The 23,577-nt window shown below is 37.3% G+C and overlaps 1 long non-coding RNA gene across 1 annotated transcript; it reads left to right on the plus strand.

The window, feature by feature from the left end:
* Positions 1-707: 707 nt before the first annotated feature.
* LOC139935715 (uncharacterized) lies at positions 708-23,285 on the plus strand. Its single transcript, XR_011785843.1, has 9 exons — positions 708-778; positions 8,539-8,672; positions 9,916-10,063; positions 12,873-13,020; positions 17,695-17,948; positions 20,382-20,455; positions 20,745-20,824; positions 21,048-21,146; positions 21,839-23,285. It is a non-coding gene; the product is annotated as an uncharacterized lncRNA (long non-coding RNA).
* The last annotated feature ends 292 nt before the right edge of the window (positions 23,286-23,577 follow it).

Here is a 23,577-nt window from a genome sequence, read left to right on the forward strand (position 1 = left end):
CCAAAACTATACAAATTTCGTCATCAATTCAAAAATTAATTTGTTAAAACTAAAGGTTGTATTTCTCATCAAATGGAGGCCCACAATATAAGAGAACAAAACTGACAGTTATTTTATTCACGGTTTCCACTGGGCTGGGGTGTGGATTTATCCACTTCACTATAATTGGGGCGTGCATGTAAAGTGGACAAAAAGATGCAACAAATTGAGCATAATTATTTCCCGGGCTGGGGGTATGGATTTATCCACCTCACTATTGGGGCAAACATGTAAAGTGAAAAAAGGATGCAACAAATTGGGCATAATAATTTCCCCTATTTTCTTTTCAAGATACTTTGTTTGGGAGGGTTTCCAGGGACACTTGCATGCAAAGTTTTATGTGACGATAATATAAATTCTACTACTATCAGGGAAAGTAGAGGAAAAGGTGACAATTTCTAATTTATGCAACTTATACTTCCTTTATTTTCTTCTTCTGTTTATTCTTTTTTTGGGGAGGGTTTTCAAGAGACACTTGCATGCAAAGTTTTATGTGACACTTAGATAAATTCTACTACTATGGGGCGTATGTGTACATAATATCAGTGAAAATAGAGTCAAAAGTGAAGGGAAAAAAATGTTTATGCATATGGTTTACATTATTTCCCCTACTTCCCCTTTCTTTCTTATTTCTTTTTTTTGTGAGGGTTGTAAGAAGACTAGTACTGGTATCCATCATGGAGAAGAACCTGATTCATCAGAAGATGTTTGGGATTGCATCAATCTCTCCTTGTATGAGGTAACTAGAAACCAACATTTAAAATGTTGAATATGTGTAGAAGTACAAACATTAGGAACAAGATTGCAAACTCAGTAGAAAGTCTGTACGATGGCACAGATTTTTATAACAAATTAAGTGGTTTGCATCTCTCCAAACTCAGTAGGAAGACTGTATGACGGCACAGATTTTTCTTATAAATTAAGAGGTTTGCATCTCTCCATACTCAGTAGTAAGTCTGTATGACGGCACAGATTTTTCTTATAAATTAAGAGGTTTGCATCTCTCAAAACTCAGGAGAATTACTGTATGATGGCACATAATTGTCTTATAAATTAAGAGGTTTGCATCTCTCCAAACTCAGTAGAAAGTCCGTATGATGGCACAGATTTTTATAACAAATTAAGTGGTTTGCATCTCTCCAAACTCAGTAGGAAGACTGTATGACGGCACAGGTTTTTCTTATAAATTAAGTGGTTTGCATCTCTCCATACTCAGTAGTAAGTCTGTATGACGGCACAGATTTTTCTTATAAATTAAGTGGTTTGCATCTCTCCAAACTCAGGAGTAAGTCTGTATGACGACACAGATATTCTTGTTGATGTGGAGTTTGCGTCTCTCCAAACTCGGAAGAAATTCTGTATGATGGCACATATTTTTCTTTGAAGAGTTTGCATCACTCCAAACTCAGGAGAAAGTCCGTATGACAGCACAGATTTTTATCATTGATCAGAGTTTCATCTCTCTCAACCACCTACCTGCCATCCCTTGAAACATTCCAAGTTGAACTGTACATATATTTCAAGCTCCAACTTTTGACATGTGAAGAAAGCATTCCAAGTGTTTGTGTTACTGTTTCAATCTTTTTCAAACCAGTATTGTTCCATCTCAAGAAAATATTCCAAGATGTTATTGTATGAATGACGACACAGATTTTTCTTATTTTGCGTCTCCCATACTCAGGTGTAAGTCTGTAGGACGGCACAAATTTTTCTTATTGATGTAGAGTTTGTGTTTCGCCATAATCAGGAGTAAGTCTGTATGACGGCACAGATTTTTCTTACTTATGTAGAGGTTGTGTTTCTCCATATTCAGGAGTAGGTCTGTATGATGGCACAGATTTTTCTTGTTGATGTAGAGTTTGTGTCTCTCCAAACTCAGGAGTAAGTTTGTAGGACGGCACAGATTTTTCTTATTGATGTAGAGTTTGCATCTCTCCAAACTCAGGATAAAGTGCTATGTTGCAACAAATGTTTTGTATTGATGTTGAGTCTGCATCTCTCCGAACTCAGGAGAAAGTTTGTACGAAGGCACAGATTTTTTATGTTGATGTAGAGTTTGCGTCTCTCCAAACTCATGAGAAAGTGTGTATGACGGCACAGATTTTTCTTATTGATGTAGAGTTTGCATTTCTCCAAACTCAGGATAAAGTGCTATGTTGCAACAAATGTTTCTTGTTGATGTATAATTTGCATCTCTCCGAACTCAGGAGTAAGTCTGTAAGACGGCACAGATGTTTTTACTGATGTAGAATTTGTCTCTCTCCAAACTCCTGACTAAGTCTGTATGACGGCGCAGATTTTTCTTATTGATGTAGAGTTTGTGTCTCTCCATACTCAGGAGTAAGTCTGTAGGACGGCACAGATTTTTCTTATTGATGTAGAGTTTGCGTCTCTCCATACTCAGGAGTAAGTCTGTAGGAAGGCACAGATTTTTCTTATTGATGTAGAGATTGTGTTTCTCCAAACTCGGGAGTAAGTCTGTAGGACGGCACAGACTTTTCTTATTGATTTAGAGTTTGGGTTTCTCCATACTCAGGAGTAAGTCTGTGTGACGGCACAGATTTTTCGTTTTGATGTAGAAATTGTTAAAAAATTTATGTGACAAACATTGCTTCTCTCCAGCACAAATTTTCATAATGATGTAAAGTTTGCCTTACAGCAAACATTTTATTGCAAGTCAAAATGTGGATTTCAATTTGAGCACTCGTAATCCATGGATTACGAGTACAATGAAACAAAATCAAAAATTTAAATTGTAATCATCGTTTTAAATTGTTTGCAGATAATATGGCAACTTCAAATGGTTTGAACCATCAACCAGTTACTGCTTGGTAAAACAGTGGACTCTGCAAGCATCTAATTAAATAGACTATGATTGGATAGAACATCTACAAAACAAGCAACTTAGCAAGGTATGTTGTCATAACAAATTTTCAACAAAAGTTTAGTTCTCAAACAGCCTGCTACCGCCCTCAAAGTCTGACAAGTTTAATCTTAACATTTACACATGGGAATACAAAATAAGCTTGGTCAGTACAACTTTCTTGGAAATGCAAGAGAAAGTCTGTATGATGATGGCACAGATTGTTTTATTTATGTAGAGTTTGTGTGTCTCCAAACTCAGGAGAAAGTCTGTATGACTGCACAGATTTTTCTTTAAAGAGTTTGCATCTCTCCAAACTTAAGAGAAAGTCTGTACGACGGCACAGACTTTTCTTGTTGATGTGGAGTTTGCGTCTATCCAAACTCGGAAAAATTCAGTATGATGGCACAAATTTTTCTTTATAGAGTTTGCATCTCTCCAAACTCAGAGTTTCATCTCTCTCTACCACCTACCCTGCCATCCCTTGAAACATTCCAAGTTGATGAAGAACTTTACATATATTTCAAGCTCCAACTTTGGCATGTCAATAAAGCATTCCAAGTTTTTGTGTTACTGTTTCAATCTCTTTCAAACCAGTATTGTTCCATCTCAAGAAAATATTCCAAGATGTTATTGCCCAAAATTGTCCAACCTATGTTGCATCATGTTTCAGAACAATTCCAGGTTTAATGTTGTTCTGTACTAATGACTTGTGACCAAAGTTGTGACATTACTACATACCATACATTTTGTTTTTGTACTGTACAAACCATTTTTTTAAAACCATTCCAAGTTGGTGCAGTAATGTTGAAATGAAAGTTTAACGACAGATTATTGACTGATTGAAGACCAGTATCCATCATGGACTAGAGCCGGTTTATCAGAAAATACTTCAAGCAAGATCAACTTGGATTGTTATACATCGTTTCCTTCTTGTCTGAGGTATGTTGAAACCTCACACCTTACACCTCAACTCAAGAGACAGTCAGTAGGATTGTTGATTTAGGGTTTGTGTCGTCTCTCCAAACTATGACAGCACAGATAGTTTTCATGAATTAGAAGTTTGCTTTACTGCAAACTCAGGAGAAATTCTAGTCTATATGACAGAACAGATTTTTCTAATTGATGTAGAATTTGCTTCTCTCCAAACCCAGGGGAAAGTCTGTATGACGCCACAGATTTTTCGTATTGATGTAGAATTTGTGTCTTTCCAAACTTAGGAGTAAGTCTGTGTGACGGCACTGATTTATCTTACTGATGTAGAGTTTGGTCTCTGCAAGCTCCTGAGTAAGTCTGTATGACGGCACAGATTTTTTTTATTGATGTAGAGTTTGCGTCTCTCCATACTAAGGAGTAAGTCTGTAGGACGGCAAAGATTTTTCTTATTGATGGAGATTTTGTGTTTCTCCATACTTCTGAGTAAGTCTGTAGGATGGCACAGATTTTTCTTGTTTATGTAGAGTTTGCACCTCTCCAAACCCAGGGGAAAGTCTGTATGACGGCACAGATCTTTCCTTATTGATGAAGAGTTTGCTTCTCTCCAAACTCAGGAGAAAGTCTGTATGACGGCACAGATTTTTATGATTGATGTAGAGTTTGCGACTCTTCAAACTCAGGAGTAAGTCTGTATGATGGCACAGATTTTTCTTATTGATGTGGAGTTTGCATCTCTCCAAACTCAGGAGTAAGTCTGTATGACGGCACAGATTTTTCTTATTGATGTAGAGTTTGCATCTCTCCAAACTCAGGAGCAAGTCTGTATGACGGCAAAGATTTGTCTTATTGATGAAGAGTTTGCGTCTCTCCAAACTTAAGAGCAAGTTTGTAAGATGGCACAGATTTGTCTTATTGATGAAGAGTTTGCGTCTCTCCAAACTCAGGAGTAAGTCTGTATGACGGCACAGATTTTTCTTATTTATGTAGAGTTTGCTTCTCTCCAAACTCAGGGGAAAGTCTGTATGACGGCACAGATTTTTGTTATTGATGAAGAGTTTTCGCTCTCCAAACTCAGGAGAAAAGCTGTATGACGGCACAGATTTTATGTATTGATGTAGAATTTTTGTCTCTCCAAACTTAGGAGTAAGTCTGTGTGACGGCACTGATTTTTCTTATTGATGTAGAGTTTGTGTCTCTCCAAACTCAGGAGTAGGTCTGTATGACGGCAAAGATTTGTCTTATTGATAAAGGTTGCGTCTCTCCAAACTTAAGAGAAAGTTTGTAAGATGGCACAGATTTGTCTTGTTGATGAAGAGTTTGCGTCTCTCCAAACTCAGGAGTAAGTCTGTATGACGGCAAAGATTTTTCTTATTTATGTAGAGTTTGCTTCTTTCCAAACTCAGGGGAAAGTCTGTACGACGGCTCAGATTTTTCTTATTTATGTAGAGTTTGCTTCTCTCCAAACCCAGGGGAAAGTCTGTATGATGGCACAGATTTCTGTTATTGATGCAGAGTTTTCGCTCTCCAAACTCAGGAGAAAGTCTGTATGACGGCACAGATTTTATGTATTGATGTAGAATTTTTGTCTCTCCAAACTTAGGAGTAAGTCTGTGTGACGGCACTGATTTTTCTTACTGATGTAGAGTTTGGTCTCTTCAAACTCCTGAGAAAGTCTGTATGATTGCACAATTTTTTCTGATTGATGTACAGGTTGAGTCTCTCCAAACTTCGGAGAAAATTTGTATAATGGCACAGATTTTTCTTATTTTGCGTCTCTCCAAACTTAGGAGAAAGTCTGTATGATGGCACACATATTTCTTATTGATGAAAAGTTTGTGTCTCTCAAAACTTTAGGAGAAAGTCTGTATGACGGCACAGATTTTTCTTATAGATATAGAGTTTGCGTCTCTTCAAACTCCTGAGTAAGTCTGTGTGACAGCACAGATTTTTCTTATTGATGTAGAGTTTGCGTCTCTTCAAACTCCTGAGTAAGTCTGTATGACGGCACAGATTTTTCTTATTGATGTAGAGTTTGCATCTCTCCAAACTCAGGAGTAAGTCTGTATGACGGCACAATTTAATCAAATTGATGTAGAGTTTGCCTCTCTCCAAACTCCTGAGTAAGTTTGTATGACGGCACAGATTTTTCTTATTGATGTAGAGTTTGCATTTCTCCATACTCAGGAGAAAATTGGTATGACGGCACAGATTTTTCTTATTGATGTAGAGGTTGCATCTCTCCAAACACCTGAGTAAGTCTTTATGACGGCACATATTTTCTTTTTCTTGAAGAGTTTCTCAAAACTCAGAACAAAGTCTCTTTGACGGTATAGATTCTTCTTACTCATGTAGAGGTTGCATCTCTCCAAACTCCTGAGTAAGTCTGTATGACGGCACAGATTTTTCTTACTAATGTAGAGTTTGCGTCTCTCCAAACTCTTGAGTAAGTCTTTTTGACCGCATAGATTTTTCTTGTTGATGTAGACTTTGCATCTCTCAAATCTCAGGAGAAAATTTGTATGGTGGCACAGATGTTGATTATTGACTAAGAGTTTGCTTCTCTACCAACCACCTACTTGTAATCTCTTGAAACATTCCAAGTTGATGTTGAACTGTACATATCTTTCCAGAACCATTTGTTGCCATTTCAAGAAAGTTTTGATGAACTGTATCAATCTCTCTAAAACCAATATTGTTCTACCACAAATTCAGTATTCCAAGATGTTATTGCCCAAAATTGTTCAACCAATGTGGCATCATGTTTCAGAACCATTCCAGGTTAATGTTGCTCTTTACAAATAATTTCAGAACTAAAGTTGTGACAATGCTCAAAACCATTTATTTGTTTTTGTACTGTACAAACCATTTTTCATTATTCCAGGTTAATGCAGTAAGCTACTATTGAAATGAAAGTTTAGTGCTAATGTTTCCTATTTTGTTTGCAGATTATTGACTGATGGAAGAACAGTATCCATCATGTACTAGAGCCTGTTTATCAGAAAATACTTCAAGCAAGACCAACTTGGATTGTTAAACATCAGTCCCTTCTTGTCTGAGGTATGTTGAAACTCTACACTTCACTCAAAGAATGTGTGTATGTCAATCACACAGAACTTATTTAATTTTTTATGGGTTAATGAGGTTGCATCTTTCTAAACTGATGAGAAATTTTGTGTTTTGGGACAGATTTTTCTGGTTGATTTAGAGTTTGCATCTCTCTAAACATAGAAGAAAGTCTGTATGAAGGCACAGATTTTTCTTATTGTTTGCGCCTCTCCAAACTCTGGAGAAAGTTTGTATGACAGCATATTTCTCAAAATTCAGGAGAAAGTCTAATGAGCGCACAGATTTTTCTTACCGATTATGTTTACGTGTCTCCAAACTCAGAAGAAAGTCTGTCAAAAGGCACAGATTTTTCTTGTTGATGTAGAGTTTGTGTCTCTCCAAACTCAGGAGAAAGTCTGTATGACGGCACAGATTTTTCTTATTGATGTAGAGTTTGCATCTCTCCAAACTCAGGAGCAAGTCTGTATGACGGCACAGATTTTTCTTATTGATGTAGAGTTTGTGTCTCTCCAAACTCAGGAGAAAGTCTGTATGACGGCACAGATTTTTCTTATTGATGTAGAGTTTGTGTCTCTCCAAACTCAGGAGTAAGTCTGAATGACGGCACAGATTTTTCTTATTGATGAAGAGTTTGCCACTCTCCAAACTCAGGAGAAAGTCTGTATGACGGCACAGATTTTTCTTATTGATGTAGAGTTTGCATCTCTCCAAACTCAGGAGCAAGTCTGTATGACGGCACAGATTTTTCTTATTGATGTAGAGTTTGTGTCTCTCCAAACTCAGGAGAAAGTCTGTATGACGGCACAGATTTTTCTTATTGATGTAGAGTTTGTGTCTCTCCAAAACTCAGGAGAAAGTCTGTATGATGGCACAGATTTTTCTAATTGATGTAGAGTTTGCATCTCTCCAAACTCAGGAGTAAGTCTGAATGACGGCACAGATTTTTCTTATTGATGTAGAGTTTGTGTCTCTCCAAACTCAGGAGAAAGTCTGTATGACGGCACAGATTTTTCTTGTTGATGTAGTGTTTGCATCTCTCCAAACTCAGGAGAAAGTCTGTATGACGGCACAGATTTTTCTTATTGATGTAGAGTTTGCATCTCTCCAAACTCAGGAGTAAGTCTGTATGACGGCACAGATTTTTCTTATTGATGTAGAGTTTGCATCTCTCCAACTCAGGAGCAAGTCTGTATGACGGCACAGATTTTTCTTATTGATGTAGAGTTTGTGTCTCTCCAAACTCAGGAGAAAGTCTGTATGACGGCACAGATTTTTCTTATTGATGTAGAGTTTGCGTCTCTCAAAACTGAGGACAAATGTCAGCACAGGTTTTTCTTCTTTGAAAAGAGTTTCTCGAAACTCAGGAGAAAGTCAAATGATGGCACAGATTTTTCTTATCCATTAATAGTTTACGTCTCTCCAAACTCAGGAGAAAGTCTGTATGAAGACACATATTTTTCTTATTGATTTAGAGTTTTTGTTTCTCTAGCACAGATGTTTTTTAATTATATGAAGTTTCTCTCACTGCAAATTATTTTATTTTTTGCAGGTCGAAAACTGGATTCCAATTCAAGCAACAAAATGAAACAAAATCACAAATTTTAATTGTAATCGTTGTTTTAAATTGTTAACAGATATAGCAACTTCAATTGTTTCAATTATCAACCAGTTACTGCTTGATAACCAGTGCATTCTGCAAGCATCTAATTAAACAGACATTGATTGCACCAAATAGAAAGGACATCTATAAAACAAGCAACTTAGCAAGGTATGTTGCCATTAACTTTTCTCTTTCAAAGTTTAGCTCTCCAAAAGTCTACAATACCCTCCAAGACTGACAAGTTGCATCTTAACTTGTACACTCGGGAATACAAAACTACCTTGGTCAGTCAAACTTTCTTCGAAATGCAGAAGAAAGTCTCTGTAATGACGGCACAGATTCAGTAGCGTAGAGTAGAGGGGTCAAATGCAAGGCTTAAACTTTTTGGTTTTGTTGAATTCTCCTTGACACAAGCATTCATAAATACCTTGGACAGTTTCGCTATTCCTATTGGTGGAGAGCGGGTCACGTGGGTGTGTATAAACCTTTGTTTATGACCGGCAAAAAGTGTTAATTTCTGGGCGTGACACACGACCTTGCACCTGTTCATAAAAGGCAGTTTCTTTATTCCTTTTGGTTGAGAGCAACAGCTGAAACAGTTGTGCCATACCACGCGCGACGCGCACAGCATTCCTTAATAAGGGCGGCAAAGGGCTTTACCATTTCATAGCTGGAGGGGTGTTGTGTTGAAAGAAATCATTAAACAATTATAATTTTTGCATTTATTTTACTCTTTGACCAAAAAGTGATGATGTTTTTGACCGAGAAGGTATTTATGAATGGGAATAAAAACCAGTTGAAAACCTCTTCACCACACTCTGATTCCCTTATTTGAGGTCTGTGTTAGGATAAAGTCAGTATTTATTCAGTAGCGTTGAGTTGGGGTCAAATGCAAGGCTTACCTTCTGGTAATTTTAATGAGTTCTCTTTGAAACATTGATTTGAGGTTGGATAAATCCAGTATTTATTCAGTAGCATTGAGTAGAGGGATCAACCCTCTTGTGATTTTGCTAAATTCTTCTTGAAACAATCATTTGAAGTTTGTGTTAGGACGAAGTCAGTTTTATTCAGTAGCGTTGAGTAGATGGATCTAGTGCAAGGCTTACCCTCTTGTGACTTAAATGAGTTTTCTTTGAACATTGATTTGAGGTTGGATAAAGTCAGTATTTATTCAGTAGCGTAGAGTAGAGGGGTCAAATGCAAGGCTTACACTTTTAGTTTTGGTGAATTCTCCTTGAAACAAGCATTTGAGGTTTGTGTTGGATACAGTTTTTGCAGGTAAAAATGATTTCCAATTCAAACATTCTGAATTCATGTGTCTGACTTTTCTTAATATAACATCTTCATACCTTGGATGTACCAGAAAACAAATCACCATTCTAATTGTAAATGTTGTTTATTTTTTTGGCAGATAAGACAGCTTCAAATAATTTGAACCATTGACTTGAAACTGCTTGGTAAACCAGTGGACTCTGCAAGCAACTAATTAACAGATATTGATTGCACCTCATGAGGGGATAGAACATCTATAACAAACAAAAAACAAGCAATTTAGCAAGGTATGTGATCATCTTCGTTTTATCATTTAAACTTACATTCTCAAACTGCCTGCAACTGCCTTGTTTGTAACATCTGAAATTGCACCCAAACACCTTTGGAGTCATGTGTCCATCTTAATTCAAATGCAGGAGACAGTCTGTGTGACAGTACCAAATTTTGTTTTTGATGAAGAGTTAGCTTCTCTGTAAACTCCTACCAAAGTCAACTCTTACCCACGTCAACTCCTACCCAAGTCAACTCCTACCCAAGTCAACTCATACCCACGTCAACTCATACCCAAGTCAACTTATGCCCAAGTCAACTCATACCCAAGTCAACTCAAACCCAAGTCAAATCATACCCAAGTCAAGTCAAACCCAAGTCAACTCATCCCCAAGTCAACTCATACCCAAGTCAACTCATGCCCAAATCAACTCATACCCAAGTCAACTCCTACCCAAGTCAACTCCTACCTAAGTCAACTGAAACCCAAGTCAACTCATCCCCAAGTCAACTCATACCCAAGTCAACTCATGCCCAAGTCAACTCATACCCAAGTCAACTCCTACAATAGTCAATTTGTACACAAGTCAACTCCTACCATTGTCAACTCATACCCAAGTCAACTCATACCCATGTCAACTCATACCCAAGTCAACTCATCCCCAAGTCAACTCATACCCAAGTCAACTCAAGCCCAAGTCAACTCATACCCAAGTCAACTCCTACCATAGTTAATTTATACCCAAGTCAACTCCTACCATTGTCAACTCATACCCAAGTCAACTCAAACGCAAGTCAACTCATGCCCAAGTAAACTAATACCTAGGTTAACTCATACCCAAGTCAACTCGTACCCAGCTTACCCAAGTTATACCCAAGTCAACTCCTGACCAAGTCAACTGATACCAAGTCAACGCCTACCCAGGTCCACCCATACCCAAGCCAAATAATACCCAAGTTAGCTCATACCCAAGTTAACTCATACCCAAGTCAACTCATACCCAGGTCCACCCATACCCAAGCCAAATAATACCCAAGTTAACTCATACCCAAGTTAACTCATACCCAAGTCAACTCATACCCAAGTCAACTCATACCTAGGTTAACTCATACCCAAGTTAACTCATACCCAAGTCAACTCATACCCAAGTAAACTAATACCTAGGTTAACTCATACCCAAGTCAACTCGTACCCAAGTCATACCCAAGTCATACCCAAGTCAACTCATACCCAAGTCAACTCATACCCAAGTCAACTCATACCATAGTCAATTCATACCCAAGTCAACTCATACCCATGTCAACTCATACCCAAGTCAACTCATACCCAAGTCAACTCATACCCAAGTCAACTCCTACCAAAGTCAACTCATACCCAATTCAACTCATGCCCAAGTCAACTCATGCCCAAGTAAACTAATACCTAGGTTAACTCATACCCAAGTCAACTCGTACCCAGCTTACCCAAGTTATACCCAAGTCAACTCCTAACCAGGTCAACTGATACCCAAGTCAACGCCTACCCAAGTCCACCCATACCCAAGCCAAATAATACCCAAGTTAGCTCATACCCAAGTCAACTCATACCCAAGTCAACTCATACCTAGGTTAACTCATACCCAAGTTAACCCATACCCAAGTCAACTCATACCCAAGTCATACCCAAGTCAACTCATACCCAAGTCAACTCATACCCAAGTCAACTCATGCCCACCAAGTCATTTCATACCCAAGGCAACTCATACCCAAGTCAACTCATACCCAAGTCAACTCATGCCCAAGTAAACTAATACCTAGGTTAACTCATACCCAAGTCAACTCGTACCCAAGTCATAAACAAGTCATACCCAAGTCAACTCATACCCAATTCAACTCATACCCAAGTCAACTCCTACCCAAGTCAACTCCTACCCAAGTCAACTCCTACCCAAGTTAACTCCTACCCAAGTCAACTCCTACCCAAGTTAACCCATACCCAAGTAAACGCCTACCATTGTCAACTCATACCCAAGTCAACTCCTACCATAGTCAACTCATACCCAAGTCAACTCATACCCATGTCAACTAATAAAAGGTCAACTCATACCCAAGTCAACTCCTGCCATAGGCAACTCATGCCCAAGCCAAATAATACCCAAGTCAACTCATACCCAAGTCAATTCTTACCCAAGTCATACCCAAGTCAACTCGTACCCACCAAATCAACTCATACCCAAGTCAACTCATACCCAAGTCAACTCATACCCAAGTCACTTCATACCCAAGTCAACTCACCCAAGTCAACCCAAGGCTTACTCCTTGTGATGTTTGGCAAAATTCTTCTTGAAACAAGCATTTGAGGTTTGTGTTAGCACGAAGTCAGTATTTATTCAGTAGCGTTGAGGAGATGGATATAGTGCAAGGCTTACCCTCTTGTGACTTTAATGAGTTTTCTTTGAAACAATGATTTGAGGTTGGATAAAGTCAGTATTTATTCAGTAGTGTTGAGTAGAGGGATCTAATGCAAGGCTTACACTTTAGGTTTTGCTGAATTCTCCTTGAAACAAGCATTTGAGGTTTGTGTAAAATAGGATTAAGTCAGTATTTATTGAGTAGTGTGGAGTAGAGGGGTCAAATGTAAGGCTGACACTTTTGGTTTTGCTGAATTCTCCTTGAGACAAGCATTTGAGGTTTGTGTTGGATAAAGTTTTTGCAGGTAAAAATTTTCCAATTCAAACATTCTGAATTCATGTGTCTGAGTTTTCTTAATAAAACATCTTCATACCTTGGATGTACCAGAAAACAAATCACCATTCTAATTGTAAATGTTGTTTATTTTTTTGGCAGATAAGACAGCTTCAAATAATTTGAACCATTGACTTGAAACTGCTTGGTAAACCAGTGGACTCTGCAAGCAACTAATTAACAGATATTGATTGCACCTCATGAGGGGATAAAACATCTATAACAAACAAGAAACAAGCAACTTAGCAAGGTATGTGATCATCTTCGTTTTATCATTTAAACTTAATTTCTCAAACTGCCTGCAACTTCCTTGTTTGTAACATCTGAAATTGCACCCAAACACCCTTGGAGTCATGTGTCCATCTTTATCCAAATGCAAGAGAAGGTCTGTGTGACAGTACCAAATTTTGTTTTTGATGAAGAGTCAGCTTCTCTGTAAACTCCTACCCAAGTCAACTCCTAACATAGTCAACTCCTACCCAAGTCAACTCATACCCAAGTCAACTCCTACCCAAGTCAACTCATACCCAATTCAACTCATACCCGAGTCAACTTATACCCAAGTCAACTCATACCCAAGTCAACTCAAACCAAAGTCAACTCATGCCCAAGTCAACTCCTACCCAAGTCAACTCATACCCAAGTCAGCTCATACCCAAGTCAACTCATAACCAAGTCAACTCATACCCAAGTCAACTCATACCTAAGTCAATTCATACCCAAGTCAACTCCTACCCAAGTCAACTCATACCCACGTCAACTCATACCCAAGTCAACTTATGCCCAAGTCAACTCATACCCAAGTCAACTCAAACCCAAGTCAAATCATACCCAAGTCAACTCATACCCAAGTCAACTCATGCCCAAGTAAACTAATACCTAGGTTAACTCATACCCAAGTCAACTCGTACCCAGCTTACCCAAGTTATACCCAAGTCAACTCCTAACCAAGTCAACTGATACCCAAGTCAACGCCTACCCAAGTCCACCCATACCCAAGCCAAATAATACCCAAGTTAGCTCATACCCAAGTCAACTCATACCCAAGTCAACTCATACCCAAGTCAACTCATACCTAGATTAACTCATACCCAAGTTAACCCATACCCAAGTCAACTCATACCCAAGTCATACCCAAGTCAACTCATACCCAAGTCAACTCATGCCCACCAAGTCATTTCATACCAAAGGCAACTCATACCCAAGTCAACTCATACCCAAGTCAACTCATGCCCAAGTAAACTAATACCTAGGTTAACTCATACCCAAGTCAACTCGTACCCAAGTCATAAACAAGTCATACCCAAGTCAACTCATACCCAATTCAACTCATACCCAAGTCAATTCATACCCAAGTCAACTCCTACCCAAGTCAACTCTTACCCAAGTCAACTCATACCCAAGTCAACTCATATCCAAGTCAACTCATACCCAAGTCAACTCATAACCAAGTCAACTCATACCCAAGTCAACTCATACCCAAGTCAACTCATATCCAAGTCAACTCATACCCAAGTCAATTCATACCCAAGTCAACTCATACCCAAGTCAACTCATAACCAAGTCAACTCATATCCAAGTCAACTCATACCCAAGTCAATTCATACCCAAGTCAACTCATACCCAAGTCAACTCATAACCAAGTCAACTCATACCCAAGTCAACTCATACCTAAGTCAACTCATACCCAAGTCAACTCATACCCAATTCAACTCATACCCAAGTCAACTCCTACCCAAGTCAACTCCTACCCAAGTCAACTCCTACCCAAGTCAACTTATACCCAAGTCAACTCATACCCAAGTCAACTCATACCCAAGTCAACCCATGGCTTACTCCTTGTGATGTTTGGCTAAATGCTTCTTGAAACAATCCGTTGAGGTTTGTGTTAGGACAAAGTCAGTATTTATTCAGTAGCGTTGAGTAGAGGGGTCAAGTGCAAGGCTTTACCCTCTTGTGATTTTGATAAATTCTCTATAAAACAAGGATTTGAGATTTGTGTTTGGGCAAAGTCAGTATTTATTCAGTAGCGTTTAGTAGAGGTGTCAAATGCAAGGCCTACCTTAAGAGGTTTGTGTAAGGTCAAAGTCAGTATGAAAGTTTCAGGTAAAAATAGTGTGTATTTGCTTAGAAAACTTGAAAGCCTGTCCTGGTATTTTCACAAGAAAAGTCAAAGAAACGTCAAACCCACACAGGTTTAGCCTACTTCACTCCACTGCAGGATGTAAGCCTCTTCACCATTTCTCCATCTCACTCTATCCTGCACTGTCTGTTGCCAAGCAATGCCCCTGTATGTACTTAGTTCATCTCTCCATCTTCTGTTTTGTCACCATCTTTTTCTTGTCCAGTTTCTTGGAGTCAGTTGGTTGTTCTGCATGCCCACCTGTCGTCATGCCTCCTTGCTAGGTGACCTGCCCATCTTCACTTCTTTGATTTAATGGTCTTTATTTTGCACTGAGTTTCTTGATTTTAAAGGGTTTTGATACCTTTTGTAGATCAAGTTTTTTGCCATGACATGAATCCCTACTCACTGTGAATGAAGATGTATGTATTAAAATTTACCTGTGAGTTTCAGCTTCATTAGTTGTCAAGTTTTTGAGAAGAAGACAAAAAGTGACAATCACAGAGCAATATTTTCAGATGAGTTGCGTAAATTTGTTGTACATGCTAACATATTAGTGTTCTCCTGAGACAAATATTATTTCTGTAAAATTGTTTTACTCATTTCTAAAAAACTACCGCACCTCAGCAATTATACTTGAAGGGAAGTGTTCTACCATCATCTTCAAACTGTGTAAGTTTAATGTAAATCTGTGAATATTGTGTTCTACAAACAAACAAAACGACACAAAAAAATTCTTTAAGTAAATAACATGTATTTGATGAGTACAATTTAAACCCCAATGTGTACTTTGGGAACACCCAATGTAAAACATAACCATGTATTTGATAACAATCTGGATTCAGTTGAGGAGAATGTACATGCCGAAGTCGAGTACATTGAAGTCAAGAAACTACACTTTAGAGTATTATTATTCTCTGACTTAAACCAATTCTCCCCAAAACTTTGTCCTTTGTGAAATAACGCTTGGTTACATTTCTAACTATTTTGCAAAATTGAAAGCATGTTTTAAGCATATTGTAGAGCCAGTGAACATGTATTTAAACCAGTACAAATGTACACAATGCTGTGCATAATGTCTCGGGTCTTTAACGAGTAGAAGTCATCACCACGCGAAATATTTATTTGCCTTGGCGAAATAATAATCCGCAAGAAAAATAATAATCTACCCCTGGCGAAATAAAAAATCTGCCCGGGCTAAAAAGTATTCCGCCCGAGCGTAATAGCAATGGACCAAGGCCAAATAATAATCTGCCCGCCGGCGAAATAGCAATCCGCACCGCGGCGAAATAGCCATCCGCACCGCGGCGAAATAGCCATCCGCACCGCGGCGAAATAGCCATCCGCACCGCGGCGAAATAGCAATCGCACCGCGGCGAAATAGCCATCCGCACCGCGGCGAAATAGCAATCCGCACCGCGGCGAAATAGCAATCGCACCGCGGCGAAATAGCAATCCGCACCGCGGCGAAATAGCAATCCGCACCGCGGCGAAATAGCAATCGCACCGCGGCGAAATAGCAATCCGCACCGCGGCGAAATAGCAATCGCACCGCGGCGAAATAGCAATCCGCACCGCGGCAAAATAGCAATCGCACCGCGGCGAAAAAGCAATCCGCCCGGCGAATAATGAAATAATTATCCGCACGCAAAATAACAATCCCCGCCAAAAATAATAATCAGCCCAGGCGAAATAAAAATCAGCCCAGGCGATATAATATTCAGCCCAGGTAAAATAATAATCAGCCCTGGCGAAATATATTGAGCCCTGGCGAAATAATAATCCGTCCAGGCGAAATAATAATCCGTCCAGGCGAAATAATATTCAGCCCAGGCGAAATAATATTCAGCCCTGGCGAAATAATATTCAGCCCTGGCGAAATAAAAATCAGCCCTGGCGAAATAAAAATCAGCCTAAGCGAAATAATATTCAGCCCTGGCGAAATAAAAATCAGCCCTGGCGAAATAATATTCAGCCCAGGCGAAATAATATTCAGCCCTGGCGAAATAATATTCAGCCCTGGCGAAATAATATTCAGCCCAGGCGAAATAATATTCAGCCCAGGCGAAATAATATTCAGCCCAGGCGAAATAATATTCAGCCCAAGCGAAATAATATTCAGCCCAGGCAAAATAATAATAATCAGCCCTGGCGAAATAGCAATCCGCCCAGTGCTGTATACAAAAACCCTCGCTGCAGCGTAAACAAAATTACGTTGCCCGCCAAAGCGTGACGTAAAATTGTTTGTTTTAGATTGTTTACACAAATAGCGCCCGCTGCGGGGATGAGCTCATTGTTTCACCATAAGTTCGTTATGCTTCGTTGATCACAATTTAGGGTGTTCAAGTTGAGAATTTGAAATACATCATATTTAGTTAAAGTCAGACCCTTACTTGCATAATTCAAGCGTCGTCTTAGCACTTCAATTTATAATTTTGTTAAGATAATCAGCGAGGCTCGTGCGCGCACTGCATTCCCTGAGAACTTTAATTTATTCACGAACTTAAATTATCCGCGAAATAATTCCCGGGGTGCCGCTCATTGGTCCGACATCTTAGCAATTCTAACCAATCAGTTTGAAGAACAACAGCTTAAGGATGCTACTGAATAATTCAGCAATACCATGTGACAAAGTTCTTAGTCATTTAAATCAGCTATCTGCGTTTAGCGCTGGGAGAAGAATTATGCGTTGAATAGGGCTGGCGCTCGGGTGACAGTTAACGACTTTACTCCTATTGAAATAGCTCCCAAAATAGACTGGATTGTAGAGAAGTTAACTGATTCATTGTTGTATACTTACAGATATCGGGGTATCTAGACGCAACTTCTGATTGGCTAAACCACTTTGTGAATTGGTTAGCTTTTGTTGATGAGGGATTTGGACCGTGAGCAGAGGGGTATATAACCTGGTCTTGCGACTGGCAGCCTTCATTCCTGTTTTGTTGCTGGTTGCCGGTGGAGCTGTTCCTGATGGGCTCATGGTAGCCTGATGTTGATGTCAACCTTTGGGTATTTGGGTGTACAAGTCTGTACCATTCAACCCCAAGCTATAACATGTAAGTGCATCTCTTTTCATGTTAATTCTACTGTATCTTGCTTGAATTTTCTTTAACATTGTTGCCGATTGCATTTACATTTAGTTCAAATTGCCTTAGCTTTGCTACACATTGCATTTATAGTTGGTTGAAATTGCTTTTTTTTTGTCAATTGCATTTATATTTAGTTGCTTAAATTGCCTTGACTTTGCTTCACACTGCGTTTATATTTGGTTGGAATTGCTTTAAACTTTGCTACACATCGCATTTTTATTTGGTTGAAATTGTTTTAATTCGCTGCAAATTGCATGATTGAAACTGCCGTAACTTTGCCACACATTGCATTTATATTTGTTGAAATTGCTTTATTTTGATGCAAGTTGCATGATTCAAATTGCTTTAACTTTGCTACACATTGCATTTATATTTGGTTGAAATTGTTTTAATTCGCTGCAAATTGCATGTTTAAAATTGATTTTGATGCAAATTGTCTTAACTTTGCTACTCACTGCATTTGTTTGGTTAGAATAGCTTTGTTTTTTTACACATTGCCTTTATATTTTGGTTAAAATTGCCTCAACTTTGCTACCCATTGCATTTATATTTGTTCGGAATTACTTTATTTTGCTGCAAATTGCATGTTTGAAATTGCTTTAACTTTGCAACACATTGCATTTATATTTGGTTGGAATTGCCTTGCTACACATTGCATTTATATTTGTTCGGAATTGCTTTATTTTGCTGCAAATTGCATGCTTGAAATTTCCTTAACTTTGCTACAAATTGCATGTTTGAAATTGCTTTAAACTTTGCTACACATTGCGTTTAAGTTTGGTTGAAATTGCCTTGCTACACATTGCATTTATATTTGTTCGGAATTGCTTTATTTTGCTGCAAATTGCATGCTTAAAATTGCTTTAACTTTGCAACACATTGCGTTTAAATTTGGTTGACATTGCTTTGTTACACATTGCATTTATATTTGTTCGGAATTGCTTTATTTTGCTGCAAATGTTTGAAATTGCTTTAACTTTGCAAAACATTGCGTTTAAATTTGGTTGAAATTGCCTTGCTACACATTGCATTTATATTTGTTCGGAATTGCTTTATTTTGCTGCAAATTGCATGTTTGAAATTGCCTTGACTTTGCAACACATTGCGTTTAAATTTGGTTGAAATTGCCTTGCCACACAATGCATTTATATTTGGTTTGAATTGCCTTGCTACACATTGCATTTATATTTGTTCGGAATTGCTTTATTTTGCTGCAAATTGCATGCTTGAAATTGCCTTAACTTTGCTACAAATTGCATGTTTGAAATTGCTTTAAACTTTGCTACACATTGCGTTTAAATTTGGTTGAAATTGCTTCGCGATGACATTGCATTTATGTTTAGTTGAAATTGATTTGCTACACATTGCATTTATATTTGTTCGGAATTGCTTTATTTTGCTGCAAATTGCATGTTTCAAATTGCTTTAACTTTGCAACACATTGCGTTTAAATTTGGTTGACATTGCTTTGCTACACATTGCATTTATATTTGTTCGGAATTGCTTTATTTTGCTGCAAATTGCATGCTTAAAATTGCCTTAACTTTGCAACACATTGCGTTTAAATTTGGTTGAAATTGCTTTGCTACACACTGCTTTTATATTTGTTCGGAATTGCTTTATTTTGCTGCAAATTGCATATTGGAAACTGCCTTAACTTTGCTAAACATTGCGTTTAAATTTGGTTGAAATTGCTTTGCTACACATTGCTTTTATATTTGTTCGGAATTGCTTTATTTTGCTGCAAATTGCATATTGGAAACTGCTTTAAACTTTGCTAAACATTGAGTTTAAATTTGGTTGAAATTGCTTTGCTACACATTGCATTTGTATTTGGTTTGAATTAATGAAACTTTGCTTTCTGTTATTACATCTTTAACATTTGCTGCAAATTGTTACACATTGACTGAAATAGCATATATTTATGTATAACACATAACTTGTAATGACATGACATTCACCATGTATTTTCTGGTTTAATTGAACCTGCTAGAACATTGTACGTACATTTCTTTCTAAATTTTTATTGCATTTATATTTGATTGAAATTGCTTTAATTTTGCCACACAATGCATTAATGTTTAGTTGAAATTGCTTAAACATATTGTGTAAATTGCATTTATATTTGGTTGAAATTGCTTTAAACTTAGCGGAAAATTGCATTAATATTTGATTGAAATTGCTTTAAACTTTGCGGAAAATTGCATTTATATTTTGTTAAAATTGCTTTAAACTTTGCGACTAATTGCATTAATGTTTGGCTGAAATTGCCTAAGCTTTCTGCAAATTGCAATATTTTGTTTTAAAATTGCTTTCACCCTGCTGCAAATTACTTCAAACTTTGCATTACTTTTGGTTTGTTTGCAATGACATATCATGTATTTTCTTGTTCAATTTCAGTTTGTCGGCCTGACAATGTCCGAGTTGTAAGATGTTATTTGAACCTGGGGTTCTCTGATGCATGCAGGAACATTGTACGTATATTTCTTTCTACATTACCATATCAAAATGCATTTATACTTGATGAAATTGATTTACCTTTACTTAAACATATTGTGCAAATTGCATTTATATTTGGTTGAAATTGCTTAAACTTTGCGGATAATTGCATTTATATTTGGTTGAAGTTGCTTTAAAATTTGCGACAAATTGCAGTAATGTTTGATTGAAATTGCCTTAACTTTGCTACAAATTACTTTAAACTTGGCATTTCTTGTTATTTGTTTGCAATGATAAATCATGTATGTTCTGGTTTCATTTCAGTTTGATGGCCTGTCTAAGCGATAAGATGTGGTTTGATGTCTACCTTGGGTTCTCTGATGCATGCAGCCTACTACAACATTGTACGTACATTTCTTTCTACATTACATAGCAAAATGCTTTTATACTTGATTGAAATAGCTTTAACTTTACTGAAAATTCCATAAATGTTTAGTTGAAATCGCCTGCATTTATAACATGTTACTTGCAATGACATTCACTATGTATTTTTCTGCATCATCCAATGTACAAGTTTCTCTATTCATGCCTGCACTCACTGTACAATATTTTCTGGTTCAATTTCAGCTTGATGGCCTGACGATGTCTGTGCTGTAAGATGTCATCGATGTGATGTCTACCTGGGGTTCTCTGTGGATACAGCTTATTGAAACCCCCAAGAACATTGTACGTATATTATCTACTTATATTACAGCCCAAATTGCATGTTTATTTGATTGGAATTGCTCTAAACATGGCTGCCAATTGCATTAGATTTGGTTGAAATTGCTTTAACTTGGCTGCCAATTGCATTTATATTTGGTTGAAATTGCTTAAACTTTGCTACACACTGCGTTTATATTTGGTTGAAACTTCTTTAACTTTGCTGCAAATTGCATTCATGTTTGGTTGGAATTGCTGGAAACTTCTCGCAACTTGCATTTTTACTATTTGATTGCATGAAATTGCTTTAAACTTTGATGCAAATTGCATTAATATTTGTTTGAAATTGTTAAAAACTTTGCTGCAAATTGCATTTATTTCTTTTGGTTGAAATTGCTTTACACTGCTGCAAAATGCATTTGTTTTTGGTTGTCCAAATTGCTGTTACTTCTTACTGCAAAAAGTATTTATTTTCTGCTTAAATTACTTGAAACTTTGCTACAAATTACAATAATTTTTGGCTGAAACTGCCCTTACCTTTGCTGCATATTGTAATACTCTGCTTAAACTGCGTCTTAGTTAAAACTGCTTAAAATTCTGTTGCATTATATTATAAATTGCTTTAATACTTTGCCAATAATTGTATTATTAAGGCATGGTTGTTAAATAAGGATTGATTGCTTTATTTCTAATTCTTTTCTCATTTTATTACACAGATTTGCAAGTTTGATGTTTGAGTCGACACCCTCCTCCAGTCAAGCCATGAAGATCTGGTTGTAGAAGAGATGGGAAACACAAGATCAAGATTTCATTAAATGTAACATTTACTTATGTTGGTAAAAATTTCAACCAGACTGCGCTAACTTTGCTTGAATTTGTGTCAACTTTGCTAAAAATTGCATCAAACTTTGTTTTACAAAAAATTGCAAACTTTGCTAGAAACTTAGCTTGAAATTGTATCAAACTTTGCGACAAAATTTGCTTTTGAGATGTCCGAGTTTGCTTAAAATTGCAGAACACTTTGCTCAAAATGGCAACTAAATTTGCATAAAAATTGTTCAAGTTTTGCTAAAAATTATGCAGAATTATGCTTCAAACTTTGCTCAAAATGGCATTCAACTTTGCTTTGAAAAATTTGCTACAAATTGTGTCAAACTTTGCTAGAAACTTTGCCCGAAACTGCATCCAACTTTGCCAAAAATTGTTTGAAACATTGCTTGAAATTTTATCAAGCTTTGCTAAAAATTGTGCATAACTTTGCGTTGAACTTTGGTTGAAATTGTGTCCGACTTTGCTAAAAATTGTGTAAAACTTTGCTCAAAATGGCGTCCAAGTTTGCTTAACTTTTTTTTACCTTGCTAAAAATTGTGCGGAACTTTCTTTAAAACTTTGCTCAAAATGGCGTCCAGCTTTGCTTTAAAATTGTTCAAACTTTGCTCACTGCTCAAAATTGCGTCGAACTTTGCTTAAAATGGTGTCTGACTTTGCTTTAAAAATCTTCAAACTTTGCTCAAAATTGTGCAGAACTTAGCGTTAAACTTTGCTAAAAATGGCGTCCAAGTTTGTTTTAGAAAATTTTGAACTTTGCTAAAAATTTTGGAAAACTTTGCTCAAAATGGCGTCCAAGTTTGCTATAAAAATTTTTGAACTTTGCTAAAATTGTTGCTTGAAATGGTATTTGACTTTGCTCAAAATTGCGTCGAACTATGCTTCAATTTTTGCGTCGAACTATGCTTTAAAAATCTTCAAACTTTGCTCAAAATTGTGCAGAACTTAGCGTTAAACTTTGCTGAAAATTGCAGAATCTTTGCTCAATATGGCGTCTAACTTTGCTGAAAATTTGCCTTGAAATTGTGTTTGACTTTGCTAACAATTGCATCCAAGCTAAAAATTGCGTCAAGCTTTACTTGCACTAGCGTACAACTTGGCTGAACAATTGCGTCAATCTTTGCTAGAAAATCTGTCTTTATATTTGCATTTAAAACTGTTGATCAATTTACTTCTGTAACTTGTATAAAATTCTCTTTAACTTTGAAATTTTTACTTTAAATTTTGTTAACAAAATTGTTGTACAGTGTTTGATATATTGTTATACATTAAACATTAAACTATTTTCCTCTCATCACCAAGCGTATTATTTCATGAGTCTTAACTTAATAATCTTCTAATTCAACAAACTTAATTCTTTTTAAATTAATTAAAAAATTTAATTTTAATTTAATAATATATTATATATATACATACATAAAATAAAATAAAATAAAATAAAATAAAAATGAAAATTAAAGAAAAATAAAAAAAAAATAGAAATAACCCCCGAAAAATTTTTTTCCGTAGAACAATAGACCCAAAAAATCGCCGCGCCCTTCGGGCGCATCCTGCGGGGCTCCGCCCCGCCGCCCCAGGGGGGCTCCGCCCCCCTATCCCCCCGGGCTAGGATGGTGGGAGGGGATGG

The sequence above is a fragment of the Asterias amurensis genome, chromosome 4 (assembly GCF_032118995.1).
Source record: "Asterias amurensis chromosome 4, ASM3211899v1".
In the NCBI taxonomy this organism is placed as follows: Eukaryota; Metazoa; Echinodermata; class Asteroidea; order Forcipulatida; family Asteriidae; genus Asterias; species Asterias amurensis.